The sequence below is a fragment of the Drosophila pseudoobscura genome, chromosome 4 (genome assembly GCF_009870125.1).
Source record: "Drosophila pseudoobscura strain MV-25-SWS-2005 chromosome 4, UCI_Dpse_MV25, whole genome shotgun sequence".
NCBI lineage: Eukaryota > Metazoa > Arthropoda > Insecta > Diptera > Drosophilidae > Drosophila > Drosophila pseudoobscura.
Genome location: NC_046681.1, coordinates 22,913,713 through 22,925,132, shown reverse-complemented (window position 1 = coordinate 22,925,132; position 11,420 = coordinate 22,913,713). Strand labels below are relative to the sequence as shown.

General features: G+C 42.1%; 1 protein-coding gene across 1 annotated transcript in view; it reads left to right on the top strand.

Moving 5' to 3' along the window:
- Nucleotides 1-2,663: 2,663 nt before the first annotated feature.
- Drgx (Dorsal root ganglia homeobox) overlaps nt 2,664-11,420 on the top strand; it is a 31,643-nt gene continuing 22,886 nt past the window's right edge. Inside the window, exon 1 of the mRNA XM_002132658.3 lies at nt 2,664-3,280. The gene's annotated coding sequence lies outside the window, so the exon portion shown is untranslated. The remainder of the gene's footprint in view (nt 3,281-11,420) is intronic.

Genomic DNA, 11,420 nt, shown 5'->3' with positions numbered 1-11,420 from the left:
GAAGAAAATGGAAGAGGAGGAGGGCACTGAAGGAAAAAGAATAAAAGAAGAGGAACATGTGGAACAAAAGAAAGAGTAAGAAAGGAAGAGACAGAGAAACAAAAGGCAGATAAGGAAATATAAGAAAGGAGTGAAGGATAACTAGTGGAAAGGGAAGAGATAGAAGAGAGAACCGAAGGAAAAGTTTGGTACAGAAAACGAGCCGAGGCACACGTCCCTCAACATCAAGATATACCCAAAGGGATACAAAAATAGGCAGAGTAATTATGAGCATGATTTATAACGTGAATATCGATCCAATGAAAGATATAAGAATCAGGAATACTTTGGAATTATAGGGACATTGAACGGAAATCGCAAAAATAAGTATGGACGTAGAAGGGCTATGGTTAACAAAGACATTTTCATTAGGAAATTTAACGCATGCTCCATAGTCTAAGCTACCTAAGCTATTACTCTCTTCTTAGTTCTCTTGTAAACCCCCCTTTCCGTGGGAGAAAGCCAAAGCCCCAGCCTCGTATTATTTACAGAATCATTCTGAAGATAAAAATGCATTAAATACCATATTTTATGATCAAGGGATCATTAACAAACATGATCATTTCATGGTCGAATGGTAGACTGACTAACTAAGCATTGTAAAACTATACGTATTATAAGAAATTTGGTATCAATTTGATCTTACAATAAATTTTCTTAACTAGTATCCTTAATAACTCGATAACTGAGCTAATTTCCTACAATGTAGATCCTGTCGATAAATATCGATAATTCTACATTTTCGATTAAAAATCGATGTCCATTTAATAGATGATAAATGATATGGCTGGCTTAAAACGAGCACCAAACATTAATTCACCAATGCGGAGGGATTCCTCCATCCAACAAGATGCATCAGGAGAAAAATCTCTTCGCCGAACTCTCCACTCACCTTCCTGCCTGCTGTTGCTGCCTCTGCTGCCACGCCTTCCGTTGCGGTGTTGGCCGTTGGCGTCGCAAACGAATCCCAGACTCATCTATTATGGACCAAGTAATTCCACTAAAACGAACCGAAGCGGGAAAAACCCCCAAAAGAGAAGAAAAGTCAAGAAAAGAAACGACAAAAAAGCTAGGAGAAATGTCCAAACACAATCAAAGCGGACAAAACAGAATTTAAGCGTAAAATGAAATGAAATTCGAATTGGAAATGGAACTAAAACACAAACTAATGATAGGGCATGGGATGTAGGGGTGTAGGGGTGGATAGTGGGGCGGATTAGTGGAGGAGTTAGCAGCTTCCACAATAGACAAAGTCATAAATCAGGGCGCCAATTTGAGGGCCTGACAGGCAACCCTCCAAGGATCGGGTGGAGGGGGCTGTCTGAGTGAGTGCTGGAAGAAGAATAGTTTTGGCTAAAAAGCCCAAAAAGACGCATAGGGGATAGTGGATAGTGGGGGCGAGTAGGGTGACGGCAGTGTAGGGACTGTCTGTGTGGCAGGCAACAAATTCATTTCGTAATTGTGGCCAACGACCCAAGAGGTGCCCCCAACGGGGGTGAAGAAGGGAGAGGAGGCGAAGGAGGAGAAACCATTCAGGCAAACAATAATAAATGGGTTCCAAGATGGCGGATCTCTGGGATTGGGAATTGCGGGATTATATAGGGACTTGGGGGTTGGGGGTGTCGAGGGGGGTGCACGGGAATGCCCGATAATAAATTAAATGAAATTCACTTAGAATTTGCCCAGCTTATTGTTGCCAGAAATTAATAAAAATAAATTGAGTTGTCAGAATAGCGAGAGAGAGAGAGAAGAAAGATAGAGAATAAGAGTGGGGTGGCAGAGTATAAGGGAGTGGGTGGGTGTGGGTGTGGGGGTGGCATAAGAATGATATGGCCAAAATAAATTCCAACGGTGAGTAATCGTTTTTACTCCTCCGTTTGCTCCTTCCGTTCCTTCATTGCACCCAAAGCACAAAAGCTTTCAGCTCTCACCCCACCCCCCTGCCGACGTGCCATCTCCCTCTCTCTTTCTCTCACTCTAACCCCTGCCATTCACCACACTTAACGATGAAAATCCAATTTAAGGCCTGCCTCAGTTGTTTGCGCTCTCTCTTTCTCACACTCTCCTTTGGGGTTAGTTCTCCCCTCCTCTCCTTCGCTCTCCCTAAATAAAGTGTAATAAAATAAAGTACCTACAAGGGGGAGGGAAGGTGGTAAAGCTTCCAAAGCTCTGCCTTCATTTCTTCTTTTGGTTCCCCCCATCCACTGTTTTTTGTTGTTTCCTTCAGCCATGCCGAAAATTCAATTTCCACAATGAAAATGCGCGAGAAAATTGTCTTGCCAGCAACAGACAGAGAGAGAGAGAGACAAAGAGGGAGAGTAAAAGAGAGAGGGAGGGCAAGTCTCGGAGAGAGAGAGAGAGAGAGAGATGGATAGATGGCTGTGCTTTGGTTTGCTGCTCAAAAAGCGCCTGCGCTTTCAACGCCAGGCAGCAAAAAATAAAGGGAAATGTGGCAAAAGCAAAGGCGGCGCTTAGGGGCACAAAACCCACCCCCGCCCAAACCACTCCCCCCTCCCAGCTGCTCTGCAGCCATCTTTCAGAGACGGCGACTGCGACGCCAGCGCAGATCTAATTTGCAACAACAGCAGCAACAGCACTAGCGACAGCGACAGCGACGTTGACGTTGCGGCAGTGGCAAGCGCCGTTAGATCATTCACATTCTGACGTTCCACGCGTTCGGTTGACATCCCACATCCAATCTGTAGCCCCAGATTTATCTCTGGGATACTGTGTGAAAGACGAAACTGGCAAAACACAAAAAACTGAACCCGAAAAATCAAGTGGATTATAGTTCTCGGACAAAGTGGAACAACTTCTGCCCAAAAGTGTATCCCCCGAAAAACATCATCTAATTCAATTAAACCACGTGTGTGTTCCACCCCCAAACCCTTCTGAAACTCAAAAAACTTTAACTCAATCTCCAACTTCCTTTGGGGCCGATTAGACCACTGATTGACTGTGAAGTTACTTCAGCACCTGGCACGTGGCACTCCTTTGTGATTCTTGTACTCGAGAACTTTTCAAAAACTTCTTCAAAGTGTTTAAACGCTCCTGCTTCAGCGCCAGCAAAAGTTTCACGTGTGTTCCTTGTGCTGTGAAAAGTGTGGGAAAACCTGATCGAAACGAAAGCTAAGAAAAGGCCAAAGCGAAAAGAGTCCGCAAAGGAAAACGCAAGGAAAGGGATTTTCTTCTGTGACACGCTTGAAGAATTGCTGCCAAAATTTTCACGGACGGTAATAAGGTGAGTTAATGGATGGTTAAGTTCATTAAGAATTTCTTTAGGAAGTTCTTAAAAGAAACACGTCTCAACACTGTTTAGAAAAGTCTTCCATGAGAGCTGATTTGTAAAATATACTTCTGAGATTTCTAGAGGATCTTTTAGCCAAATTTTGTGAGAAAGGATTATAATTTTATAGTCTTTGGATAGATTGTAGGTTAATTAGTATAATTACAAGGTATACTTTATTCATTTGAAGATACTTTTTACAAGCCCTAGTGAATCCTTCTTCTTTAACTAGAGAAAGATGTTTCTTGTAGGTCTAAGAAATATTATGAGTAAAGCAAATGCTCTAGCAAATGTTAGGAATAAAAGTTCCGTAAAGTTCTCCTCGGTTTAAGAGATCATTTATGGAATTTTTAGTACAGGAATTCTTCCGTAAGCTTCTCCATTTCTACTGTTGTAAGGTTACTTGATATTGGTCTATTGTAAAAGAAATCTGTTAAATAAAATTGAACACAAAATGAGTAAGAATTCTTTTGAATTGAAAGACTATGGAATAGATAGTCAAGGTAGGGCCGAAAAACTTTTTTTCAAAAATATACTTAATCTTTTCATATGTGTATTATAGATTGTTTTCCATCTTTATTTCCCAAAGTAATTTTTACATTCCTTTCAACAAGAGAAAGTCCTCTCAATTCATATGACATATAAAACCATAATCAAGTTATCAATAAATATAACAACTGCTACCCAAAATATATTCCTAATACTAATATTCCTAATATTCCTATACTCAGTAAAACTCAGAACCGAACCTCTTGGAATGGCTATAATTCTCGTAGAAATATTACTCTTACTCTTCAAAATCTTTCCATTCAAATTCCAGACAGAAACATAATTTATTTAAATGCTTTTAATTTGAATTAAGGAAATATTTCTAATGAGTTCCAAATGTGATAAAAATCTCATCTCTCAAGTATCCCCCTCCCCCCATATCCTTATGGGTTTCTGTGTGTGTGTGTGTGTGGAGGTGGAGGTGGAGTGGTGAAGTGTCTGGCAAAAGTGTTTGTGTTGATGCCTTTCCTGTGAGAAATCGCACAAAATTTGTGAGCACTTGAAGTGCAAAAGGGACAAAAAGGAAGCCAACGAAAGCCAGCAGGCGAGAAAAGAATTAAAAACCGAAATTGGGATATGAATAAAGGATTCGAGTAGCAGCAAGGATTCAAAGGAAGTTTTGCTTGGGGAACGCCAAAGGGGAACGGGAACGTACGAAAGTCTGACTGCAGTGGAGCCCAGCTCCTGCTCCTTCGTCTTTCTCCTCCTCTTTGCTAATTGAAGACAGACCAAAAGTTGATCATTCCCCCAAATGCAGTTTGAATAATTGATGATAATTAAAAGAGTAAAAGGGGGAGTTCCCTCCAGTCAGAGCAAGAGAGAGAGAGGGACGGATTGATGACTGCTGGAAAGAGATGGCGAAAGGGTAACGAATACAAAATCAATGGCAAATTATTTGCCAAAGCGAATCCGAAGCGCGCCAACAAATTAAGAGGGAAAGAAGGGAAGTCGGAGAGAGAGAGAGACCGAAACGAAGTTTCAAATTAAATTGATCAACCGCAAATTAATTGGCAGCCATGCAAACGTTCAACGCTCCACTGGACGCCACACCCAGTCCCCCCCCCCCGCACAGTCCCCCACCAGGTCATGGGGGGATCCATAGGAGTCAATTGGAGTTGGCCAATGTTTTCTCCCGCAACCCACACATTCGTTTCGTTTGGTTCTTTTTTCCATGCCATTCGTCGCCAAAGTTCGTTCGATTCGTTCAACTCAATTAGGGGAACACTGGTCTTGGAGCCAGGGAGGGGATACACTGGCTGGACGACGAGTCGCAGCAGAAGAGGGATGGCAGGGGTGGGGTGCCACTGGTAGCAGCAGCAGTAGCAGAGGGGCTGTAGGGTGATGATGACATCGCAGCACAGAAATAAAATACAATTTGGCATATTTAAATTAGCAAATAGAATTATCATACAAAACGGTTATTGGTTATTGGCTCTCCCGTTAGTCCCATTGGAGGTTAGGTTTTTACCCATGTTTATTGATTTATTGATTGCTTGATTGAATTGAATTTGGAAATGGAAAATGGGCCAAATTGATTGGGCAATGGATAGATAGATGGATAGAATGGATGAATGGATGGATGGAGCCATGTGGTATACATGGGGAATTCAATATACGAATTATAAATGTCCAAGGATAGGTTTTAGATAGAAGTTGGGAATGGAATTTCAGTTGGAAATCATACCAAAGAGATTTCATGGAATATAAAAATTTATAATTCCGGCTATCTAAAATACTATTTAAATTTCATCCAAGTCTGGCAATCTAATTTCCACATAATTTATAGAGGAATTCATGTTTTGAAGCGTTTTATTTAATAACAGCATCAAATGTTCTATGATTTATGATGTTTGATTATCTGTGATTGAGATTAAAGTCTTTCTTTAGAGTTATCCTCATCTCTTATCTTGGTCCAATGAACAGAAAATTTTACTGACGTATTGATTTCACAAAATCGGTATTTTATGATCATAGAAGTACTGTCTGTAGAGCTTGTCTTTATAGCTTTTATAAAGCCAACAATAAACATCCTATTAAATATCTAGATCATTATGTCATGATTTCCTATTTAAGTTTTTCTATGACGACTTCAACTTTTTCATCTATATTTGCATCTTATATCATATTCAGATTTGATTTCCAAAGTTCTTCCATCACCAGTTTAAGATCATTCCCATAAAGCTCTATCATCGTTCACATGACAATTCCTTGACATTCAAACCCTCCTCCTCCTCCAGCCCAGGCATCTTCTCAATCAGTTAACGACCCCCCATCAAGGCGTAAGGCTTTATATATGAATGAATGAATATATGTACATATATTCACTGCAGGCAGCCCCCACTGTCATGAGCAGAACAAATGCACAAAACAATTTGCTTTAATTAAACAGAAAATTCAATCAAAATATTTATAATACAACAAGAAAACAAAGACAAAAAGCATGGAACCAAAGTGGGAATCAACGCTAAAGGGGGAGTGTGGTCTGGTGTGGTGTGGTGTGGCATGCCTCCCCTATGCGGGCGCCCCGAAGATGTTATATGCGCTGAAGGGTTGCCTACGGCTACGGATCGCATTTGGGTTCTGTTCGGTTTCTGTTTTTGGTTTTTGTATTCTGGTTTGGGTTTCGGGACAATTGGCGGCGACACTTGGACACGGACACGGACAATTTCATACAGAAAGGAGTGGTGCAGGGGGGTGGGGTGGGGTGGCACTGCACATTGGTGCATAATTCAATTTACAGAGAAAATTTGTACTGCAATTTCCATGCGCTGATTTTCTGGGTGGGTGGCACTGGAACTGGCCACCGACTACACAGATTCGTGGCATCATTCCGGTCTGGTCTGGGCTGGTCTGGTCTGCTCTGTCTATGGGTTCGTCTCTGAGTCTGGGTCTGGGCTATGGCTATGGCTATGGCTATGGGTCTGGGTCTGATTCTAGGCGCGAGCCAATTGACACAATCAAATTCGAACCTCGCAAATTCGCTTAATGCGCCGCGAGACAAAAACAAAACCAGCAAAAAAAACCCAAACTGCAATCAACACCAAGAGACAGACAGCGAGAGGGGGGGGGCCGAACAAACATGCAGATACTTTGGGCATACAGTGGGAATCATCTGGAAAGGAAAGTCGGTACGATGGAATGGAAAATGGAAAATATATACTGGCTAAGAGTTGAGGTTAATATGAGGATATATCTTTATAAAGAAGAGATATAAGATATTTATGTAGTATTATCCATTAAGGATCTTCATTCATTGGATACATTTTACTTCATCAGCTGGAGAATTGACTTAATTCCTACTTACCCAATTTTTTTTTAAATTTTGCAAAGTTTTAGTCCGATTTTGATCACAATAAAACTCAATCAACTAAGAAGAGAACAAATATGGAATATTTGAGTTCAACTTCCTTTCAAGGTATAATCGTTATGTGGTGTGGTATTGAAGATCATGATAGATTCCTTAGAATCTCAATATCAACCAAATCTTCCAATAATGGTCTCCGTAAGACCATCTCCGTTACTCTTTTGATAAATATCCATTCACATGGTTCGCTCATCAGAGGCCTCACTGCTTTCCATGCACATATCAAAGCCCACGTCCAAGTTGGATCATCATCAGCGTCACCGTCAGCGACTGTGCGCCAGTTTGCGAGTAGTTTGATTACAGCCGGACAGTGGGATAGACTGGGGACGGACGTCTAAAAACGGATGCACTTTACTTTTGTGGCAAGTGATAACCTCATCACTTGCATGAGGCATGCCCCCAATCTCCAACCCCCCTTCCCATACTCCTATACCGCTCCTATACCATATCATATCATCTCACCTCAGATGGAAATTATCGCGCGTTTAGTTTTTCCACAAACAAAAAAAAAAGAGAAAACGCTGTTTGTATGTGTGAGTGTGGGAGTCTGTGTGGGTGGGCGGGCAGGCAATTTTCAAAATGCGTTTAAGTGGCTCTAATGCCAGCGGGATGGGGTAACAGGCACAGGGATTCCGCTATGCGATGCGCACGTGGATACAGATACCCGCATGGATACATGGATACCCGCGTAGAGATACAGATACGCGTAGTTGGATGGATGGATGGATGATGATGACTCTGTCTGTATGCGAACTATGCCATTTTCTAGTTTGCACTCTACAGATACATACACAGATACAGCGGCATGCATCTATAGATACAAGAGTGCATTCGTGTATCCGTGTGTGCTCTTCTCGTTTAGTCGCGATTTGGCAAAACTGAGATTCAGCCGACCGATAAGTCCATTATGAAGCGCGTTTGTTTTTGCTGCTCGGCCAGAAGGTCATTGGGAAGGAGGTCATGTCTGTGTGACCTTGGGCAGGCTTAGGAGGAGGAGCAGAAATGAGAGAAAAAGCGGAGAGTTTTTGTTTGAAATTGGTTTAGTTGGATAATTGTTGGCAAAGCCATTGGGAAGCCACTATGATGGTATACGATTTTTATGAATAAGGGGTCTAGTTTTAAGAGGGAAGGATTCATTTTTTAGCGGCACACGTACCTCGACATGAAGATACCCGATACGGTACTTAGTTTTTGCATATGCATTTATGTATCTCTAATAAAATGTGGGGATGAAGTTTTGCTCTTGGTTCCCAAGGTACTATGAAGTTATAGAGAACCAAATTTTTGACAATCGTTCTAAATTAATTCCAGAGAATACATTTAAAAAGGTCTCCTTATCAAATCTCATCTATTCTTTATCTATGCTGCGGAGAGAGCCCCGAAAGTTAAAGCTAATTTATCACTTCTATAGGGATCTAACTTCGATCTTTAGCTCTTCTCCTCCTCTCCGCATTCCCAAATTCCCAAAAGTTAAAAGACCAAAGTACTCACCCATTAAAGCCCAGACCAGACTCTTTTTTTAGGTACCAAGCGACGAATATTTTGAGTGCCTGAAACAAGCCCGAAAAAAGAGAATATACAAAATTAACTCAAAATTAATTAAAACGCATCAGAATATAATGCAATTTGATGCAACAGCAACGGCAGAGGGCATTATGCAACAGCTGCCGCTGCTCGTATAAAAAGTAATATAAATATAAATTAATAATGGCACGAATAACAAAAAAACAAAAAAAGCAACAGGAACAACAACAAGAACAACAAGCAGACCAACGAAAGAGACAAAACGAGCAATTGCATTAATTGAGCAAACAACAAAGTGGGGAAATGCGTCTGGACGACAGACGAGAATGACAAAAAATCGGACGACAACACTGAATGTCGGAAACATGAATACGAATGTGTGAATACGTGAATGCGATGAATGTGCATGAATATGTATGAGATGACGACGACTACTCCAATGCCAATGCACTTTTTCCATGCAACAAATGCATTTTGCAGCGCGGAGAAATTATCAACTGTCGCTTGATTAATTTGAATTAACCAAATTAAAAATGGAAACACAAGTCAATCAGCGAGTGCAACACCCAGAGGCAGAAGTCAGACGAGGGGACGAATGGGGAGCAAAAGAGGCGAAATGGCAGGGGGAGAACGGCAGACAGAGAGGAAAGTCGAGTGCGAATGAAGCAACATCAGAATGTACCAAGGCTTTCAAAGGGATATGATGATCATTTGAGATTGGAAGAAATTACATACAATATGTAGGTATGTAAATTGATTGGAGCCCTTAGATAATGGAACATATAGATGACACAAGTGAGCCAAGAAAAGAAATCTAGCAAGGAGATCTATAATCTTAGCTGGAAAGAGATTCTACAAATCTGTACAATTGAAAGAGCCAAGTGCACCAAATATATATATTCCACACAATATACTTTTGAATGAAAATCATTTGACCATTTTTGGTTGCCCTTGACCTTTTCTTTGTTAAGATTTCAGATCGGTTATCAGCCACTCGTGATACCGTATGATAAACGAATCGAACTCCCTTTCTATTAAGTATAGTACCTCTTTTATCTCTTTTTACACATCAGATTGATAAAAATAGATCATTTGGAAATGCCATCAATGCAAGTGGGACCACGGGAATGGCCTCCCACTTGCTGCAAACTCCCTTTATCTGCCCCACTGCCACTGCTCCGGCAGTTAATGCAATTTTGTGAACATTGCATCCGCTTCCGTCTCTGTCTGTGCACGGTCCCTTCCCTCTCTCTGTGGTCCCTATGTAATCCCCCAGCTCTGATTGAATTTCCCCGTTTTTGGCGTCGGCTCGTGGCAGAAACTAGCGAAAGCCTCCATTACTAAAACCCCACTGTTGCTGCTGCTGCTGCTGTCCGAGGACAGGTTGGACAACAAAGGCTTACCACACAGATTTGCACGTATGACCCCGGTCTCTCCATCGCTCTCCACCTCCATCTACTGCTCCTCCTCTGTGGAGTGTTGCAGCCAAATCGAAATCGTTGCGCTGTTTAGTGCGCACTTAATTGAATTTCGCGTGTGCTCTGCCCCACCATCCATCCAGACACTCGCACACACACACTCACTCCCTCTCATAGATACACCGTTCGACTGTGTGAGTGTCGAGTGTTGCATTGTCTAGGCCACAAACATTGTGCCAAGTGCATTTCGTGCAATTGGATAATTGCATTTGGCTTGGCGTTGCCGCCAGTCGGCGACAGTTGCCACACCAATTGCAGGAGCACCGAAAGCAACAGCAACAGCAACTACAACACACACTAAAACTCTGAGCCTGTGCCACGTGTTGGCTGCTGTCACTTTTGGCACTTGGAGCCACCATTGGCCGTGGCAGGTGTTCGACAATTAGCAGCGGGTGCCTGAAAGTAGGCTGCAAAATGGCAGGGGGAACAGTGGAGGAGCTCTGAACTCTGATAGAGATTGGAGTATTGAGCGGAGGGTTTTTGATAGAGTTAATTAGGTCTTAACTCGGTAAGGGATCTATAAAGTTCTTAAGCAAACTTTTCATCGAAAGATCTGAAGATCGGATGATCCACCTGCCCATTTAACATACATGTAATTATCTTCTACATTCTGGGACATTCAGTTGTCATAGTCATAGCCCCTAGCACCCTCCCCAATTCCCTTTCAACTAAGGATGTACTTAGCCACTATGCACCCATAGTGATGCCCAAATAAAGGACTAAAGTCCCCCATTCCATTACAAACAATTTCTCATAATCTCTACGGCTCTTTGGGAAGGGCATTAAAATTTCAAAAATCAATTTCAGAAATATGTAGCTTTTTGATTTGATTTAAATGTAACGCCCCGAAAGGTCCAAGCCCCAAGTGCGCGCTCTCTCTCTCTCGCACAGCCCGATGCACACATGGGAGTATTATCCCGCAAAAGCACTACTACTCTGCTGACCCCTGACCTCTCCGTCTCCCTCTCGCTGGGAATGACTGTGCCGCTGCTATCTCTGTCTCTGGGAAAGCCTGTGTGCCGTGCCTATTTAATACGTCAAAAATAATTCAGCATAAATTATTCAGAGGAAATTAATTCACTAACAACACCAGTGACGGCGTCCCTACCTCTGGGCCCTATACCCCGGTACCTTTAGAGCGGATGATGGCACTAAAACTTTAGAGCAGGACGCAGGTCCA